The sequence below is a fragment of the Macrobrachium rosenbergii genome, chromosome 14, assembly GCF_040412425.1.
Source record: "Macrobrachium rosenbergii isolate ZJJX-2024 chromosome 14, ASM4041242v1, whole genome shotgun sequence".
NCBI lineage: Eukaryota > Metazoa > Arthropoda > Malacostraca > Decapoda > Palaemonidae > Macrobrachium > Macrobrachium rosenbergii.
The window spans coordinates 37,537,384-37,559,749 of record NC_089754.1 but is presented as its reverse complement, the minus strand read 5'-3'; the positions used below and the strand labels follow the sequence as shown (position 1 = coordinate 37,559,749).

The 22,366-nt window shown below is 35.1% G+C and overlaps 1 protein-coding gene across 6 annotated transcripts in view; it reads left to right on the top strand.

Moving 5' to 3' along the window:
* The window catches only part of LOC136845935 (phosphatase and actin regulator 3-like), an 873,386-nt gene that overhangs the window by 245,220 nt on the left and 605,800 nt on the right, over positions 1-22,366 (top strand). For 2 of the 6 annotated variants that reach the window (XM_067116451.1, XM_067116447.1), the window contains exon 1: positions 14,599-14,835. The exons of 2 other annotated variants lie outside the window; for them this stretch is intronic. The gene's annotated coding sequence lies outside the window, so the exon portion shown is untranslated. Of the gene's footprint in view, positions 1-14,598; positions 14,836-22,366 lie in introns of those variants that run through there. 2 more of the 6 variants (XM_067116450.1, XM_067116452.1) reach the window with 2 other exon arrangements.

Here is a 22,366-nt window from a genome sequence, read left to right as displayed (position 1 = left end):
TGGCTAAAGTTAGGTTTTCATAAACTAGTGGGCTACCTGGATGATATTCATGACTTCATGACATCTTGGTCAAGACAGGGAATACTTCACGCATTACAGTGGGTTTGTTTGCGGGATAGAGGATTGATTTTTCATACTCACGCGAGCAACTGACGTATATTCTCAAACAAATGAAAGTGAAATTTACAGCGATCGATAGATAGCCGATAGTTGCATGATTGTTGAAAGAAGAGAGTGAGAGAGAAAACAGACGTGTTATTTGTTAGGTCAAACTTTATACCACCAAAAACGGCAGGGACTTGAAGAGGTAATCCCTGCCGGAAACCCAATCATAAGTCTCTCTCTCTCTCTCTCTCTCTCTCTCTCTCTCTCTCTCTCTCTCTCTCTCTCTCATTTTCCAAGACATGGACACGCAGGAAGATGTTGTGGGGTGCAGTGGTAGCAGCGGGAGGCAAGCACTACCTGATAACCATGGACCATCGCCTTCTCTACCGGCAGCTGCTAATGGCAAAATCTATACCGTCGCCCACCCACAATCTCTCTCTCTCTCTCTCTCTCTCTCTGTGTGGCGTGGTATCTTCAGCCCCCCCACAACAAAAATACTTCTTTGTTTTCATGTTACACTTTAACAGCGCTTAAGGGGGCGTGCATTTCTAACACAGTCCTTTGTTTTCCACTCATAACCGCGCCTTCCATCGTTGAATAATATCATTGGTATTCAAGATTCTTTAGCCATTGTTTTAGTCGTGGTTTGTTCGGATGTTTGTCTACCTTTTACATTGTATGTGTTTTCTCTAATAGGTTTCATACACAACGTTATTGAGATGTATTTTTCCTCGGACGAGAATCACTTTGTCCATACAGCCTAAATGCTGGACTGGTTTTGAAGTAGCGTAACTCTGTATAACTTTCTGTTGTCCACATCCGCAACAGGGAAAACGTTACCCCTGGTAAGCAGGGAATGGATTGGGAGCGGTCAGGGACTGGGCATTTGACATCGTGGCATCTCTTCATAGCTGTATTCTAGCCCTTTTGCGGGACGAGTACTACGCACAGAATCTAGAGGCACCGAACAGAAGCTTTTGTAAATCTGTTTATCGTCTATGAGGAATTTGGATTTGAATTGTGTTTCTGCTTAAGCTTCGTTCTATGAATCTGGAATAGGTTTTCTTTTATTTGTGGTTGGTAATAATACTGCATTATTGGCATTGGAAAGATGGAAACGGGTTTTATATTGTCGGCGTTTGCTGCACTAGCGGATCCTGAAAAATTTCATGGGGGTAGCACCAATTTTCATATTATGCATACACACACACACACACACACACACACACACACACACACACACACACACACACACACACACATATATATATATATATATATATATATATATATATATATATATATATATATATATATATATATTTTTTTACATATATACATACATAGTATTTTTTTCCTCAAAGTTTTATTATTTTTCTATATCAGATTTTTTTATTTTTCCCATTTTTATATTTCTCATTTATGTGGTGTGCTGAATGAAAAATATTTTTTTAGCCCAAAATCGTTTTTATGTATGCCGAAATCACATTAAAATGTGAAATAAAATATTTATCTGTTTAGGACACATTTCCCTGTAGTTCATAGTAAAACCACATGAGTATCTCATTTGCTTTTAGAAAATATTTTTAATGATGAATATGTAAATTTTGCAGAAGATAAATCTTTCGCATTCCCATTCTCTTCTTTGAAAGATTCAGAACACGTTATTTCACTCGAACATTCTTCAACTTTCCACAAGTCTCTTTAGGGTTCCGTACCCTGTATTTTAGCAAAAGCTCGATACTTCATCATTCAACTTAGGGACGAATCACGCAAATGTGTATCAGTGGGGCTTTCGTGTCATTCCGTTGAAGAAAGGACAAGCAGAATAGTTTGTCTCCCATTTCGCGGTTATTGTGGATTACCCGGACCTATTGGTGCGTGTGTGTGTGTCTGTGCGTGTGTCCCCTTGTCGGAGGAATGATTGTTGTGTTGTACTGTAAGAAAGCAGCTTTGATATCAGTTATATCTATGATAGGTACCGGATCAGTGATACAAAGGAAATTGTCCGTGTCCCCAAAATAGATTTAGCATTAGTTTAGCATAGAGGTTTTTTTTAGGGTGCATTGTATACGTTTTCTACGTATCTATGTATGGATGTACATATATATACACATGTTATATATATGTATATATACATACACATTTTATATATATATATATATGTATGTATATTTATATGTATATATATCAAATACCACAGGGAAAAAATGAAACACGGTTGTAGACCATGACCGGTGTCGGCTTTATTGATGCCTAAGCCATCTTCAGAGTACTGATACAAAGTGGTAGTAATTCATACCACTTTGCATCAGTCCTCCGAAGATGGCTTAGTTACCAATAAAGGTGACACCGGCCTGGATCTACAACCATGTTTCATTTCTTCCCTGTGGTGTTTGTTATATAAAATCGCGTGTAAGTTGTTATAAGTATGCATGTATTTATGTATTTATGTATGTATGTTTATATATACATATAAATATAATATATAAACATATATATATATATGTATATATACATACACAAACGTATATACATATATACATACATACTTATAACAACTTACTCGCGATATATATTTATATTATATAAAAATATATATGTATATAAATTGTATATATACATATATGTATATACATATGTATATATATATGATATAATATAATGTACATGCACACTTACGTACAATACATATGTTCGTATGATTTCATGCATGCACGCATGCGCAAGTATATATATACGCAACATACATCATTCTAATTGCCTTGGATTCCATCAGTCTCGTCTACCGTTACCTCACGAAAGGGCTTTTTGAATATCCGCATTTATCAGACGTTATTTGGTTAGCGTGATTTATGGTTTCTGCGCCGGGAGAAAAAAGGGAGAGAAATATTTCAGGCTGAAAGCGAGATTAGAAAGTATTCACGTGCCTCTCTTTCTCTCTCTCATTCTCTCGTGTAACTTTTCCTTGTTCCTGTTTATTGGTCGTTCCTCTAACGTTTATTGTGTGTACCTCTTTCTCCTTTTCTGCTTCCTTCCTGGTTTTAATAAAAATTTTTGTATGGTATCACTCTGTTCTCTATTTATATTCGATTTAGGACATGTAGGAATGGCGTGACTTAATAATAATAATAATAATAATAATAATAATAATAATAATAATAATAATAATAATAATAATAATAATAAATGTACGTAGAAGACCTTACTTTCATACAGGTAGTGTTGAAAGTTCTAGCTATGTCAGCTGCAATTGATTTATATAGAGTTTTTATCTTTGTAATTATGAAAAGATTATATATATATATATATATATATATATATATATATATATATATATATGTGTGTGTGTGTGTGTGTGTGAGTTTTTATCTTTGTAATTATGAAAAGATATATATATATATATATATATATATATATATATATATATATATATATATATATATATATATATATATGTATGTATATATGTATATATATGTAGTTGATACGGCTATCACTTTCAGTAGTAGTAGTAGTAGTAGTAGTAGTAGTAGTAGTAGTAGTAGCAGTGAAACGCAAAGTTAATAAACAAATAAATAACCTTAGAGTTCATGGGAAGCAGCAGACTTCCGCTTCAGTTGGAGAAAGAAAACGCCCGCATTGATCACAGATCATACGTTTTGTCTCTCGAAAAGAAACAGGTAGTCTTGAGTACGAATGCTGTTCTTCGTATAATGTTGTCTCGTTGGTGGGGGGGGGGGGAATAGCGTGAGTGTTCTGATTTTCGTATCTTCCTAATATTAGGGTTCGAGTCTCACGCCATTTTCGATGGTTTCAGGCTCTTTCTGAGCATGCGCGGAGGTTTGGTTCGTCTGAGTACGTTGTATTCCCTTTTCCTTTAAACAGTTCAACCTGTATTTTAATATTTTGCTTAAATTTTTATTTTCTTATTAATTTGTTAATTTATCTGGTTTTCTAATGACTTTCTGTATTTCTAATTTTTTACCTTCTGTTACTTCTTCCGAATGAACACCATAATCTTTTGAAGCTTGAATTTCAAGTCAGTGTCCCCTGCGGGCTTGTTCCGTATGAATAGGGTTTATATTCTGAAGAATAATAATAATAATAATAATAATAATAATAATAATAATAATAATAATAATAATAAATGACCTCAATAATCAGATAGAGGAAACATTCCTAATACGACGGTCATTGCCTCTGTCTCCCAAGCAATATGGAATATTGAAAATGGAGGTTGAGGGGATACTGCTTTCAAAGTACTGAAGCAAAAAGAGTGTTTTTTCATTTAAAACTACACTTCCAGATAGCTACCAACTTTACACTGTTTGCAAGCCTCTGCCAAAGCACGGGCAAAGCAGCACTGGCCTGTGAGACAACATATAACTTTAATGGTGAATTTTATTACCCAAGTCCCATGACAGGTTTCGTTGTATGCTCTCAAATTCCTGTCTTGACCATCTAGCAATTGAGCTGTCAGCCTGACTGTGTGTCTGTCCAATTAGTTTAAAGTTTTGACTGTAATTTCAATATCTGTGATGGTAAAGAAATAAAAATTCTTATTTATCATCTTAGGTGGAGCTAGGGCCCAAGGTCTTAATTATAGGTTTACAGTTCAGCAAAGAATTTAACCCTTCTTTTGAATTACACGAGGTAGGCTTCATATTTGCAATGCTTACTTCCCATATGAAAGTGACTTGCTGAGTGAGGAAATAAGAAGTTAAGGCAGTGGCTTTCAACCTGTGGACCATGCCAAGGACATCTTCAAAATAGTATTTAAAAAATGGAAAATCATTTACAGTAAATGAAGGCCAGTGCTTTCTTTCGTAAATGAAAATGTATAACTAATAAAGTGTTCTGTAAAGTAATTCCATAAATGAAAATTTAAAACTAATAATAAAGTGTTCTGAGAGTGCTTTGTAATAATTATATTATCATCATTATCCAGTTCTGAAGGGCAGTGGGACATGAGTTAATAGGGATGCCAAAAATGGGCCATGGGCACAAAAAGGTTGAAAACCACTGGATTAACGTCATACTTAGAGGTTAAAGTTCAGTGGGTCATTGTGTTTCATAAGCACATCATATATATATATATATATATATATATATATATATATATATATATATATATATATATTATAAAAGGACCTCATTCAAACTGGATGGTATTTAATGGAGTTTTATTCAAAAGTTATAAGCTTTCTTGGATATTGATAATGTGGACTGTTTGTCCAAGAAAGCTTGTAACTATTGAATAAAAACTATTAAATACCATCCAGTTTGAATGAGGTCCTAAGTAATTCTACTAATGCACAGAACAATTGTGTATATAAAATATATATATATATATATATATATATATATATATATATATATATATATATATATATATATATATATATATATACGGTACATACCTTGACGTCAAGATTACTGTAATTGCATGGTTGCCCCCGCGCGAGACTGTACCTGGATGTGGACAGTAATGAACTCGTTTACATACAACGGTCAAGCCAATTGTACTCCCTGAGAGTACTTGATAATGTCAAGGCTCCCACGTTAGCATTTGCTCCGAGAATCCTGGTGTTTAGATGCAAATGCATTCCGTCAGACATTGTTTTTGTTTTTCACGAGGAATTCGTCACTATGCGGTAAATTCCGTAGGTAGATTTTGGCTGGAATATTTTGAGAATTAAAAGGTCCTGGGGGAAAATATCTTTGAAATATTGACACTTGTTGATAATGTACTTGTGATGCAATACCATAAAATTTTTAGCTGTTTTTCCGGTACCATTTTGTAGCGAAATGATACAGTACCTCTTGAAATATTTTAATTCATTCATCTCTTAACAGCGGACGGAAACCGAAAGTAACGCTTTGCTAAACTTATATAGTAAACACCAATGCTGGATGACCTCGTCGTTGCACGTTGGCATCTCCTCTTCAAGGTCGTCTTTAGGGCGAGGTAGACCTTGCATATTGTATTGTGAAAGGCAGAATCTCCTCTGATGCAATATTTACTGTTTTACACTAGTTTAATTCAATTTTCGTTATATTGAGACAAACATAACTCTCTCTCTCTCTCTCTCTCTCTCTCTCTTCTCTATCTAGGCTATCTGCATGCCCTGCTCTCTCTCTCTCTCTCTCTCTCTCTCTCTCTCTCTCTCTCTCTCTTCTTTCCCAGGACACATTTCATCCACCAGATAACTTGTGCGATTCGCCGTTCTCTACCTGCCATTGAACACATCGCTCATGACCGTCGTAAAAATCCTTCCTCCGTGATGTGATATTCGGAATTACAGATCCGATCGAACTTGTAAATGGAAAAGTTGGTAGGGTGATTGACACTAACGATTGCTGGGTGAATAATGTGATGGAAAAGATCCTTCTTGGCGGAGTTTTATTTCGTGGAAGGTCCTTCTGCTGTCATTAAGGAACCCCGGTTGTACTTTGGTCATTCAGTGAAACTATAGGATTTATATGCGTGTGTTTATGGTTGCAGATTTGTTGCAATGTTTGTGAATTTGCATAGCACATTAATTTTTTGTTGCAATGGTTTGTGAATGTGAACAGCATATTAATTTTTGTTACAGTGGTTTGTGAAAGTGCATAGCATATTAATTTTTTGTTGCAATGATTTGTGAATGTGCATAGGATATTAATTTTTTTATATGTTACTTTCATCGCAGACATCAATTAGAATTAGACATTTACTCGACGTTCTGCAATTTAAAGGATGCCAGATTTCATCAGCAAAAAGAGTGTTCTTGTTGCGCTAATATATATATATATATATATATATATATATATATATATATATATATATATATATATATATATATATATATATATATATATATATATATATATATATATATATATATATATATATATATATATATATTTGTAAGTACCTTCTACATGTCAGTTTTGTTACCTTCAAGTCACGTTACGGGACAGCAGAGCTTGGTATTGTTACTTTTGTAAAAACATGAAAACTCGTGGATTAAAATATTGGTTGTATAGAAGCACAAAATTCGTAAAACGATTTTCTTTTTCGATTTTTAAGCAACTGGATTGTTAATGTATTTCATTATTGCTTGGGTCATGTTATTATCATGACGCAATTCCACAGAAATAATAATATTATGAAGAAAGTCGAGGTCATGGAATACGTAAAAAGAGAGGGTAAGGAGAGTGAACCGAATTAGAAGATAAAACAATAAATTGAACTTGCCAAGAAATTTTAATAATGTCTTGCTAAAAATATCATTAGCACCCAAGTTTGACTCTTCATCGCAGCTGATGTAGAAACTTGACTGGGGGCGCTCCTTTCATAAGCTGGTGGTACCTGAATTAAAACATTTTGAATTTTAAGTTGCGTTACGTTTTACAGATTAAGAGCTTGTTGGTTCTCCTCTCAAAAATTAAACTTTATTTAGCGATTGCAATACTTTTGATTACTTCAAAGAGCATCCCTCTCGTTTAGTAATGACTGAATGTCATTGAAGTTTCTGACTTCGAGTAATATTACATAGTAAATTAGTATCCGTATATTACAGTATTTGAAATCACTGCAGGTCATCGTCTGAAATTCTCTGATCAAGGATCGACAAATCATTGATCCCAGTTAGGCACATTTGGAACCAGATTCGGCAAATCGTGGCTCGGATTCGGCGAACTTCGTGTCGGGGATATCGCAAATATTTCCTGTTATGGCAGATTTTATTTGGGGTTCTTGTCATAATTATGATTACCTCCCTTTAAACGTATTCTGTCTGTCGACCGTTGCTTTGAATTATGATCCTGATGGTCAGTCGACTGCTCGGTGCTGTGATCAATGAAACCAATGTTGGGTATGGCATTGTGGCAATTGGAATTACATACGTGTCTGGTAAAAGTGACCAGTAGATTCCACACACACACATATATATATATATATATATATATATATATATATATATATATATATATATATACATACATACACACACACACACACACACATACACACACACACATACAACTTGAGGCCGTCTCCCTACGTCATGGCCATTATTGCTTTCATATATCCTTAGTAATTGTTTAATTTTGGTCCCAAGAGAATTCATCATCGTCACCATCGTCACTGTTATTTTCGTATGTGGGTTATATCGGTACCGTCACAGTCCTCACTATTGGCCTTCTCCGCTTACTTCCTTCATTAGCCGCGTATAATTTCTCGGCAAACTCAAGTAGGCGGACATTGGAGCGAAAGAAGGCGCGGAAATAATTGATGAGCAGATCTGTTATACAATTAGGATTCTTTTTTGGGAACGGTATGGAAAGATACCTAGTTAAAGGCTTTTAAAGTTTCCTAGAAATAATTTTTGTTTTTCATAGTAATGAGATTGAACCATTTTCGGTTTCCTTTGCCTTTAAATATCTTATGTACGTATATACAGTATACACACACACACACACACACACACATATATATATATATATATATATATTACATACATACATACATACATACATACATGTGTGTGTGTGCGCGTTTGTCTTGTATGTTTTTGTATTTATATGTGTATATATGTGTGTGTTTTACACACACAAGTACTCATAAATGAGTGAGTGAGAGAGTTTGCTGATTTTGTTAATATTTACTTACACAAGTGTTACTGGAGACTTCTCTCTGAAATTAATTTATTTGATATATTTGTTGATATCTGTAAAGAGTGAGGCCGAACCAAAGAACTTTTGATAAACCTAATTAGATCTAAGGCTCCAATTTAACATTTTATAGGTTTCGTTCTTGGTTCTAGAAAATATGGAAAGCCTTTTGCCCTCTTAATTGATTAGTGCCTAGACCTACGTGGTTCTCGTCGTTCTTCAGTGTGGTCGCTTACTTAATTGAAGTCTAGCCTTCTATGGCATCTCTCATAATATCGTATAGTCCAGTCTCTCTTCATTACTTTATTAACGTAATTCACCCTTGCCCTCGTGAGGGCTTCAGTCTTCCATTACTCAAAAACCTCGTTTACCAGTTTGTGCTATTTTATGCCTGTGTTACCACTGTCAGGAGGACTACATCCTCCAACATTTCTTTTACTTTTTAGTGCCATTCCTAGTTCCTCGTTGGACGAATCGGTAGAGTTCTCGGCTAGCACTCTGCTAGGCCCGAGTTCGAGTCTCCGGCCGGCCAATGAAGAATGATAGGAATTTATTTCTGGTGATAGAAATTCATTTCTCGCTATAATGTGGTTCGGATTCCACAATAAGCTGTAGGTCCCGTTGCTAGGTAACCAATTGGTTCTTAGCCACGTAAAATAAGTCTAATCCTTCGGGCCAGCCCTAGGAGAGCTGTTAATCAGCTCAGTGGTCTGGTAAAACTAAGGTATACTTAACTTTTTTCAGAGCCACCGTGTCCGATTTAAGTCAAAAGCATCATTCAGAGTTTTATCTCTTCCAGAACCCTTATACAGATGTTCACTCTCTGTCATTGTTCATTATACTTCCATTGAATGGATGTATGGAGGATAATTGGAAAGTGTAATTGATTGCTATTCCCCCTTTTCTTATCATTTACGTTTGCTGTTTGTGATTAAACTGTCACTGGTTACGTTTGTCAGATCCGCTAAAAAGAGTATTGTATTGTTTTACGTTTTGTATAATTACAGGTCGTGTGTCTTCTAAAAATACTGTTTATGAAGGAAGGTATATAATTCGAACATGTGTTGTTTATGTGTGTTAAGAGATAATAAGGAGGTCGAATGTGAAACGGTAGGGTGTGTCATGAAACCGGTCTTCAGAATTTTTAATAATTTAGATTCATCTATGTAAAAACAGGCTACACAGCGTACATCCTCTCTCTAGCATCAAGCCTTAATGTTTCCGAGAATGAGACAACACCCAAATTTTTTTAAACATGCAACCACATGTATTACATTAATGAATAATATAGCGAGTTCACAAGCGCGGTTAAAATAAATCTACGGTTCTGTCCCTCCACATTTCATTTAGTTTTGCTGTGATAGTCCACAAGTTCTGCTTGGTAATGGCTTATGTGCTGAATTCCTCGTAATTTACAGGATGTTGTGAAAGAATTGTCTTAAATTAAATCTTTATGACACCAGAATGTTTAGGGTAAAAATTTCTAAAAGAGAGCGTAGGAGTAAAGTTAATTTCAGTAAGATTTTAAAGAGAGAGATGTTTTGTTTTTTGTGGGCGTAATACCTGCCAATGAACTCCACTGAATTTTAAGTGTTTTTCTTCTTCAGTCATTTCTTGAATATACGTTTTTTTCACAGTGTTGAAGATCCCTCTTCATCCTCCATTCCACTTTTTTCTTTTTTTTTATTAAAGGGTCAGTATCTGGATGTGTTATATATTTGCACTGTGATTGGTAAACAGTTTAGTTTTGCCTTTTTTGGCCGTTTTTCATGTTTCTTGTCATGTGTTTTGCCTTTTATAGAAAGTTTTATATATTTCCTTTGTATACAAATACGTCAGTAAGTGCAACTTACATAGAGGGTAGGTGAGAAAAATGGATGTGACCTAATCACACACACACACACACACACACACACACACACACACACACACACACACACACACACACACACACACTCACAAATTCATCAAACTTCACGGCATGGTTGAAGAAGGGAAAGAATGCATATACCCCAACGAGCCTTACCTTTCTTCTTCGAAGTATGAGTATTATTAATGATTATGCATTGATTTTTGGTAGTGATATTTTTAAAGTAAATTAGTATCAGTGGCAAGAATAAAGATGTTTTCTTGGAGTAACTGGAAAGATAAATGTCTTGAATTTTATATACGATCATAAATCTCATGTACAATCATAACTTTGTAAATAGAACGTTGAATAACAATTTATGGTTTTTTTATTTACTTTAGATTTAATCACAGTGCAGAAATAGCATCACAAAAATTAAGGTAAAAGAGAAAGAGCTTCTGGAGAGGGCAGCGAAGACGAGGACAATAAGTGAGGAATAGAATAATATGCGCAGGGCGCTATATAAGGGAGGAGAAAATCGCGAAAATGGGCTTTGGAAGATTTTATGGAAGCACAGTTGGTACGAAAATAAACATCTTGTCAGTGTGACGGAGTGATTTCAAAAGTAAATATACCTGGAATGTTTTGACTGTTGACTTAGCCAGTTTATTATGTAACTTGTGGTAGATGGCAACCAGGTTGATTGGGATATTAGGCTAGTCACCGCTATGGTCATATATATATATATATATATATATATATATATATATATATATATATATATATATATATATATATATATGTATGTATGTATGTATACATATATATGTATACACACTATTATGTATATATATATACCCACATATACATACATACACTGTATACCTTGATTGCAGTGTTCATATGTCTGGGAGAGAGAGAGAGAGAGAGAGAGAGAGAGAGAGAGAGAGAGAGAGAGAGAGAGAGAGAGAGAGAGGAACCCTCAGGGTGATGATATGCCTTATCTGCCTTTGCGTCGACGAATAACACCAGAGCGATAAAGTATCTTATGTGGGAGGGTAGAAGGGGGGCAAGACTGATAAATACCCATAAATATACGTCAGTCAGCAAAATAAACGTTAACTTTGGTCAGTGCTAGCTGTTAACTAGGCATTTTTTGATAAATGATAAATAAATCAGATTGCCTTTATGATGGGTTATAGTTCGTAAAACCTTTGAATCGCCTTTTTCGCCTCTGGATTGAGATGACACCACAGAAGTGACAGATCTCTCCCTCAAGTGCTTTTTTTTTTTTTTAGTTGATGCGTTATGTGAGTCCTTTGAATCACTGCCATTTTGTTTTCACGATTTAATATGCCCAGAGATACAAAGCCTCACTAATTCGGTTTTGTTTGGAGTACCCAGCGTTCAGCTCCCATTTGTCGTTTGGTGTTGATGTTCGAGTCGTGGAATATTATTACATCATTTATGGTTTAATGAATAGTAAATCTTGTAAATAGATCATGTGCATGCTTATGGTTGTGAATAAATGAGTAATTCTATTACTTGTGACATCACAGTAGTCTTTTTTGTCTTATTTGTGCAAATTAATTGTGTATATACAAATACATATATACATATATAATATATATATATATATATATATATATATATATATATATATATATATTTATATATTAAATACATATATATGTATATGATATATATATATATATATATATATATATATATATATATATATATATATATATATATGTATATATATATATATATACATATATATATATATATATGTGTATATATACAGTACATATATATATATATATATATATATATATATATATATATATATATATATATAATATACATATATATATTTAATAAATATATATATATATATATATATATATATATATATATATATATATATATGTATGTATGTATATATATATATATATATATATATATATATATATATATATATATATATATATATATATATATATATATATATATGCATAGGTATATATGGTCCGTTGCCTTCTTAATCAATCATTTTAAGCAGTTATCCACTAAAGAGACAAGAGGGCGAAGGCAAATGGGAAAGCGAATAATGAAAAGAGAAAGAATAATCGGTATAACGAATGAAATTGATAATAATGAAAGCGAAGGAAACATTGTGTGCCATAGGATGTTTAACCCGAAGGATCTTGAGGACCTCTAAGATGTAATTCATTAGAAATTTGAATTTAATTTATAAGAGGCGATCTATGTACAAAAATATAAACTTTGGACACTGTAATCAGTCGCCGAGATTTTCTCAGAATTGTTATCTTCACTGATAAGCGTTGAGGAAGTACTTGATGTGCTTGACAGACTAAGTTCTTAATAAATGTTTATTAAGTGGAAGCGTATTTGTTCCCAAGGCGGTTTGTAATTTGTTACTGAAGAGTTTCTTCCTATTGTCTCTTTCATGCATGAAGTTATATATATATATATATATATATATATATATATATATATATATATATATATATATATATATATATATATATATATATACATACATATATATATATATATGTATGTATATATATACATACATATATATGTATATATATATTAAATGTATACATACATACTACATACATATTCAATATAAATCAGTGTTACCTGACTTTTATATGTTATGTTTGTTTTTTTTTTTTTTTTTTTTTTTTTTAGCTGATAGGTAAGATGGGTGAAAGAAGAGTGAGGGCAGTTAGCTAGCTAACCATGGTAGGGAATAGTTTAGAAAGTGAAATATTAGTAAGAGTAATGTCAAGTGTGGTTTATCCACAATTTTATTCTACGTTATGTTCTAGTTGCAGAATACGACACTATACCCACATTTGTCCTTTCACTGTTAATTCCTTTTCAAATGTTAGAGTGGCACGACTGTATACTTTCTGAAGGTCGTGGGTATATCCCTGGCATTTGCCTCTCTCCTGTCTGCCTCACAATCCTTTATGGACACCCAAACAAGAAAATTACTCTTGCTTGTTTGGTTGAATAAATCTGTCGCTTTGTTTGGAGATAATTATGTTTTAGACAAATGTTTCCTTGGTCGGTACAAAGGTCTGTCCCGTTAGAGGCATTCAAGTAAACTTGCTACCCGCCCAAAGCTTGTTTTAGATAAATATAGCTTTCCTAGGATAATGAAGACTTTTTTCTAGGCTCAGGGCTGAAGAAATTTATCTTTTTTCACCCTGGTTACCTTTCTGTGAGGCTTGGTTTAGGTAAACGTAGCTTTCCTTGGATAAAGAAGACTTCATTCTGGCCGAAGAGATATATCTGTTCTTTATTTTAGAAATGGCAAAGTTAATTTGTTAGTATGACAAAATTTAAGGAAATGTAGGCTATATGAGAAAAATCAACTGAATCTCAGAGTATTGGATGACGATGGAGAGAATTCCATCTGCAAAATTCGAAGGCTGAGATGATCAGTTGCATGATATGGTATTAAAATTGAAATACCCTGATGTAAGTCTGTGAAACCTTAATGTATTCTCCCAGTTTAATGCATATAAATCAACCATTTTATGCCCGTGTATGTGTATTCAGTTTTTTGCTGTATATATTAATATTCGATCATATTCCGTCCAAGTTGCACGCTGTCAGTATAATCTTAGAAATTCTGTCAATCAGCTGTTGTATTATTGGCAACAGACAGACAGACAGGGCCTTGCAGTTGTACAGAAAAGGATCCTGAGGATGATCGGGAGTTTGGGGTAGGAGAGAGAGAGAGAGAGAGAGAGAGAGAGAGAGAGAGAGAGAGCAGGACGAGGTGGACGACGACAACGAAACGACGACCACCCTGCTTCCTCCTCCTCCTCCTCCTCCTCCTCCTCCTCCCTGCCACCACCACCAACCAGCGACTACCGAGGGGAGAGAAAGAGACTCCAGGAGGAGGAAGAGGCGAGCAGCAGCGTTCGTTTGGGGGCTCAGTGTGTGTTTGGTCGTGTCCGTGGGAGCGTCGGTGTTTTCGTTGACCCCCAAAACTTGGCTCGCTCGCTGCTCTCTCTCTCTCTCTCTATACCTCTTATCGTCATCCCCTCTCGTGTGGTGTCTCCCTTGTGTGTGCCGTCTCGCTACGTGCGCGACTCGGGGACAGCAGCAACAACAACAACAGCCGAAGAGAGAGAGAGCGAAAACTCTTTTTAATTCCTTCACAATCTCTCGTTAGTGCCCTCTCTGCCTGTGGTGCCGTTGCTTTCGGCCTCTGTGGTGTTGAGTATATCCTTCTGCATGCGAAAGTGTTGATATTATTAGCATTGTTATTGTTATTCTTTCGGCGCTAAATGAAATGGAGGATGAATAACCTGTGACAATAGCCCGTCCAGTGTGCATCTGTGCCGTTTTATTTTCCTCGAGGATGATGTTTCGAGTTTGGGACAAGGGCTGCGTGGTCCTTGCTCTTACGTGACCACCCCCCAGACACGCCCATGTAGTTTGGGGTGGTCCTTGTTGCTGTGGTGCCCCATCCCACGTCAAAGGAAGTGGCGGAAGAAGACGACGAGACGCAGCTTGTGTGGTGAAGTTTTCTTTCCCCTGAACTAGAGAGAGAGAAAGAGAGAGAGAGAGAGGGAGAGAGAGAGAGGAGATGACGCTCTCCCGTTTTCCATTCACAAAGAAACAGACAACAGTCGTGGTTCCATGCGAGGCTGCTGGAACAGACTGTTCGTTATACTGCAGTAGGAAGAAGTCGTCTGTGGTGTCCCCTCCCTCCCTCTCTCCTCTCTCTCTCTCTCTCTTCTCCCTACCAACCCCACCCCCCTCCAGCAGCCCTTCCTTTATTATTACCCCCCCATAAAGAGGGGGGAAGACGGGGGTGGGGCGAAAGCACATCCTAATTACGGAGGGAACATGATGATGATCCGTCGGTGCGATTGAGAATATGTTGTGGAGGGGCCCATTCCCTCTCCGCCCTCATGAGAGGGATGTCCTGGCCCCCGTGCAAGATTTGCAACTGAACTGCAATGTGCAATACCCTCATTCAATAAAGAACCTCATTATTTTTCATTCTGTGCTTATTCAGTATGTTAAGGATTACTCCTTATTCGGAGAAATCAGACGAAGAGAAGTTTTCAGCTCGTATTTATTCATATTCTTTTGTTTGAAAGCCTGCCTTCTGAGCCATTGATGATAAATATTTTAATTGTTGGGATTGTTATGCATCTTTCATCTATATAAATCTAGAACTATTTGTGCTTTTTATTGTTTACATTTTTTAAAGTTTGTTAAGAGTCTGGATTATCCCTTCTTAAGTCAGAAAGAAAGAGGTTATATATTTCTAGGAATGAAGTGAGGAAAGAAAGTGATTCCTATGGCTGAGAGATTGGCTTAGTATTTTTATGAGTTATGAATATTGCTTTCAGTGTTTACTTTGTTTTTTCTACTACCTTTCTTTGTTTTTCCTTTGTCAGAGTTTATTAATACTTTCATTATTTACATTGTGTTTATTTGTAAGCGTTAACTTTTAAATTAAAGGTGGATGTAATTGCCTTCAAGCATTCGGTAGGTAAGACTGTGCTGATTAATATTTTTTGCGTAGTCATTCTTGAATGTAATCTATTTTTCAGAGTAAATCGCTTTCATCTTTTCAGAAAATAGGTCTTGTTTGATCTCCTTCAGCTACTTCATCTAATTGTTGTGTATTGTAATGTGTACGAGTTCTACAGGCAAACCTGCAAACAGACACACACATACACATATATATATGTATGTGTGTATGTTTGTGTGTGCAGGTGTGTCTAGTGTATATTTAAATGTGATGGAGAGAAATGTTTGATGTATCTTGGTATATAAGATTCATTTCTTCACCAGAGGTGAACAGAAATGAAAGATGACAGATACTAATGACATTCCCGTATATGAACAGAATTCTTTTATATATATATATATATATATATATATATATATATATATATATATATATATATATATATATATATATATATATACATATATAGAGCTGTGGCAGTGTCCTTATGATGGAAAATGTTTTATCATTGTTACCGCTCACTGTTCTCATCATTCGACGAGATGTACTTGTATTTCCTTCCTTACTTACTGCTTGCCAAAATAATTGCGCTCTGTTTTAGTAAATTTGTATGGTTTTCCGTCGTGTTATTAATATTATCATTATTGTTATAATTGTTACGGTGTAGATACAGTGAATTAACGTTCTGGAAGATAGAAATTCCGGTCGAAGGGCGCGTTTTCTTTGACACTGATTATCATTCTCTTTCATTTTCGTTTAATGTGTGTGTGTGTGTTTTTGTATGTATACATATGTAAATGAGGTTCTTAGGTAGTGGTCCCATCGTCAAACTAGACAGGCTCTCTCTCTCTCTCTCTCTCTCTCTCTCTCTCTCTCTCTCTCTCTCTCTCTCTCTCTCTCTCGTTAACTAGACCAAATACAGTGGAATTTTGGCGATTACCCTTGCTTTATTTTTCTTTTCAGTTCAAAGTAAGATATTATATTACCCAGCTCATTTTTAGGTGGGATTCATTGTATGTTTCCTCTCTCTTTCTCTCGTGGGTTTGTGTGTGTGTACTCATCACTAGTCAATATTAAGTGCTGTTGCACTCCATTCCTTTCTTTTGGAAGTAAGCGTGATATGGTTTTTCCCTCTTGCTGCCTTGTATTTATATTTGCATGTAGATATAGTATATATATATATATATATATATATATATATATATATATATATAGATATATAAATTTGATTATTTTAGCATTTTGGCAGTGATCCTGTGTGAAACAAGAACTCTCTCTCTCTCTCTCTCTCTCTCTCTCTCTCTCTCTCTCTCTCTCTCTCTCTCTCTCTCTCTCTCTCTCTCTCTCTCTCTCCAAGGCACAGGTTTTCTTAGTAATACCCCTCAAACTTGTCTTGTCAATATAGGGAATAAAGTTTTGTTTCACCCTTCTATTTGCTTCTGGTCAATCTTTCACCTGTGAAAAAAGTAAGGAGTGGTGCTAACTGATGCATTGCTATGCTGTTAGAGCTTTTAATTGGATATGATCTTTGCAGTCCATTTAATATCTTGCTTTTTATAATGCATTCCATGACCTGGGGCAATATCAGAAGAGATATGGAAGTCAGACTGACTATCTTGAGGGAAGAATTAAATCAAATAGGAAAGATTATGTTGAAGTTGTTGTCGGTGTAGTTGCTCATAGCAGAATCTCACATTATTTTGAGATAATTGTTTCATCTTGTTGTTATATTTATGCTTTTACAATGAAATAGAATTAGTTACACAGCTTTTTCTATTTTGTATAGTGGGTTTCTCCCCTAATATGTAAAAAAAAAAAAAAACTGTGGTTTTGATGTATTTGAATGTTTCCCAGAAAGGCTATATATGTCTTTTTTTTTACAAACTGTGAAAGACTGTGTTAATTGCCTGATTCATAGAATGTTTATAATGACCTATGATCTTTCATCTGAAGAGGAATCTTGAATATTTTCCTCTTTTAAGTTTAATTATATTTACTAGTAATAATTTTATTTACTAGAAATTTCAACGTAACTTGTCGTTTCTCTCATTCAGTATTGATATGCTGATTTATTTACATAACCAAATATATTCTCGTAAATTTGTATCGAGGCATTTAACTATTGAAGATTGAGTTTTTCATTGACAGACTGGGCGAATGTGTATCTTACCGGAATATATTTGCATATTATGATGACCTAAAATTATCTGCGTGCGTGAAGAACATCATGTCCCCGTTTTCATAATTGGTCAATGAATATTGATATATTTCTAGAAATGTAAAGTTAGTTACAAGATTACTGATGGCTTTTCAAGTAAATTTATGAACTGATGTCAATTTCGTGTTTATATTTAGACTGGCAAAGTCTGCACGAAAGACGACGTTCTCTGTATGATTAACATATTGTTTGAATAGTCTGCCTTTTAAAACTGATAGCATATCTTTGTCATAATTGATGGTTGCTAGTGTATAGTGCTAGTTGTTGATTAAGTTGAAGACATCGTAAATACACACGTACTTAGGCATACTTTTATGTCTAAATTTGTATCTGTCTCTTCCATTACATGAATGTATAATATTCTTTTCCATTTCTGTGGAAATTTGCTTCTTCCAGACCATATAAGTGTGGTTATATATTTCTCTTATTATAGGTTTCATGTTCTTATACTAGGCTGTGTATTTGTAAAAGAGAGAGAGAGAGAGAGAGAGAGAGAGAGAGAGAGAGAGAGAGCCACGCATGGAAAAGGCAGATGTAGGATGAGGCGGTATATCTGGAACGCAAGGGATGGAATGGAACAATATGAAGGGGAGAGGACTTTACTGTACCACTTGATGACTCAGATGGAGATCGCGGGAAGGGAGGGTAGGGGAGGGCAATGGCAGAGAGGTGGGGAGAGGGTAGGGTGGGGGTGTCCAGTCAATTCCTGCCTGAGGGGACGTGCGTATACACACTGAAGCAGATACACTATATACAGTATATATATATATATATATATATATATATATATATATATATATATATATATATATACACACACATATATAATGTATACACACATATAAACGTATTTACATTGTTAAGTTTATTATGTATAATTATTGATATTATTGATGATATTTAAAAACGAAAGGGCCAAATTTCTTTTCATGAAGTTGAATTCGTATTCATTTACGTCTTACATGATAAATAATGGTTATACATTTTATGTAAAGGTCCCATTATTGTTAGTTTTATTTAATTATTATTACTGCTTCAACTCGTATTGCTTTTCTTCACATTTTAAGGAAAAAGAAATGCACTGTGTATATTAGCGGAGCTAGGCCAGTGTGTTGTGGTGTAACTAATTATATTCTTATTTTTTTCTGGTGGCATTATTGTAGAAAACATTTGCATTCAGGCAGCTCAGGAATTTTTAAATGATTTTTTTTATTAGTGTATCGTGTTTAGAAGCCCAGAGCTAAAGCTAGATATGTTATTTTCTGTTTAGTCTTAAAATGAATTCTTATTAGTAAAGTGTTTTAGTTAACGTTTTCTTTTAAATACAAATGCAAGAGAATGTTTGTCCTACTTCTGGAAAAAGGGAGTTTTGAGGTTGTGTTGCATATTGTCGCTCTTATTTTGTTTGTCGTTTTTGTCGTTATTTCGTTCCGGGAAATACGTCTTTCCTGGAAAATGCTTAATGTTGTTTGGTATTTCGACATTTCGACGTTTGAAGTGAGTCTGTTAAATTTGTAGGTTATGTATGTATATATAATATATATATATATATATATATATATATATATATATATATATATATATATATATTTAAATATACATACACATATATGTATGTATATGTGTATATATGTATATATATATATATATATATATATATATATATATATATATATATATATATGTGTGTGTATATATATATATATATATATATATATATATATATATATATATATATATATATATATATATATATATATCTGAATCATATACACTACGAAAATGGTCATATCAAAGATTTGTCATGCCAAAACACATGGATTGTATAAATATACCCTGTTGTTTATCCGCTTCAAAAACATAAATGGAGACATATATAAATTTATAAATATATATACTTATATATATATGTGTGTGTATGTGTTTGTGTCTGTGTATATATATATGTCTCCATTTCTGCTTTTGAAACGGATACACAAGGTATATTTACACATCCCATGTGTTTTGGCATGACGAGTCTTTGATACAACCATTTTTGTAGTGTATATGATTCAGAGGGGAGAACACCAGAAGCTCTTCTGTAATTGTCACTGGACTGGCCCCCTTCGTCGCTATTAATGTGTGTGGCTGGGATCCCTCAATCAGATGGCCCTTAGATCGATATAATTCTCTCTCTCTCTCTCTCTCTCTCTCTCTCTCTCTCTCTCTCTCTCTCTCTCTCTCTCTCTCTCAATTTTGTACAGTCTATCATTTATTCATTTAAATTCTTCTGTTGGTGACGATTGACAAAATTGTTTTTTTAAGTCGGAGTTTTCAGCCAACTGTATCTTGTTTTTTTATGTCGGAGTTTTCAGCCAACTGTATCTTGTTTTTTTATGTCGGAGTTTTCAGCCAACTGTATCTTTTTGTTTTTTTAAGGCTCAATTTTCAGCCAACTGTATCTTGTTTTTTTAAGTCGCCGTTTTCAGCCAACTGTATCTTGTTTTTTTGAAGTCGCTGTTTTCAGCCAACTGTATCTTGTTGTTTTTTGAAGTCGCAGCTTTCAGCCAACTGTATCTTGTTTTTTGCAGTCGCAGCTTTCAGCCAATTGTATCTTGTTTTTTGAAGTCGCTGTTTTCAGCCAACTGTGTCCATTGTTTTTCCCCTCTCATATTTGGAAATCGTGGAATCACCCTTTTCCAGATTTCTTTAATTTAATTTGTATGGCACTTTTTTCTACATTCCATCGCCCGGGTAGCTTTATTTGGAGGTCATTTAACAAAGTGTCTAGATAATGTTAGGTAGACTGGGTAACTCTCATAGCTGTGTATGATACGAAAGGCAATTCCATTGGGATGAACCCATTTTAGAATAATGTTATATATGTATAAATTCTTTCAAGCATATTTTTATGGGTCTTCAACCTCCAGGTTCGTCTTGGGTAGCAAGTGCAAGCATTTGGACTGCTCCACCAAGTGCCCCCATGAAGAGCCCTCAAGTGCCATCACTCATATGCATTCATTTGTTGTCATATCGATGCATTTAAGTGCAGTCATTAGATACATTCTGCAGTCACCTAGACCGTCACCTAGATACATTCAAGTGCCATCACCTAGATACATTCAAGCACCATCACCTAGATACATTCAACTACCGTCACCTAGATACATTCAAGTACCATCACCTAGATACATTTAAGTACCGTCACCTGGATACATTCAAGTGCCATCACCTAGATACATTCAAGTGCCGTCACCTAGATACATTCAGGTGCCATCACCTAGATACATTCAAGTACCGTTACCTAGATACATTCAAGTGCCATCACCTAGATACATTCAAGTGCCGTCACCTAGATACATTCAGGTGCCATTACCTAGATACATGGAAGTGCCGCCACCTAGATATAGTCAAGCGCTATTACCTAGATATAGACAAGTGCCGTCACCTGGGTACATTCAGGAGCCGTCACCTAGGTACATTCAAGTGCCATAACCTACATATATACAAGCACCGTCACCTGGGTACATCGAAGGCTCTTTTTCACCTAGATACCACCCACGACTGCATACGCCCGTTTGCTCCCCCGTCGGAGGTTGGAAAACGGCGTGGCCGCCGGAGGATGAAAAAGTAGGACATGTTCCCTGCCACAGATTTCCTTCGGGGTACAAAGCTAGATTTGTTAGGGTACGCCCACTCTCTCTCTCTCCCTCTCTCTTGTCCCGGACTGGGAACGAACGCTGCTTGGGGACGTCGGCGTCGTTAAGAGGACGAGGAAGGGAGGGGGTCGGGGAGGGGTTAGGAAGGGGGACGTAGATCTTCACCTAGATTTCGTTGTTGTTACCAGGGTCCGTGTTGTCAGGTTTGCCATAGTTTAGTTGGCTTTTATATTTTCGGTTGTTATTGGTGGGTACATGTAGAGTTCGTGTTTGTTTGCTGGTTCATTGGCAGTACGTATACATTTGTGGATATATATATATATATATATATATATATATATATATATATATAT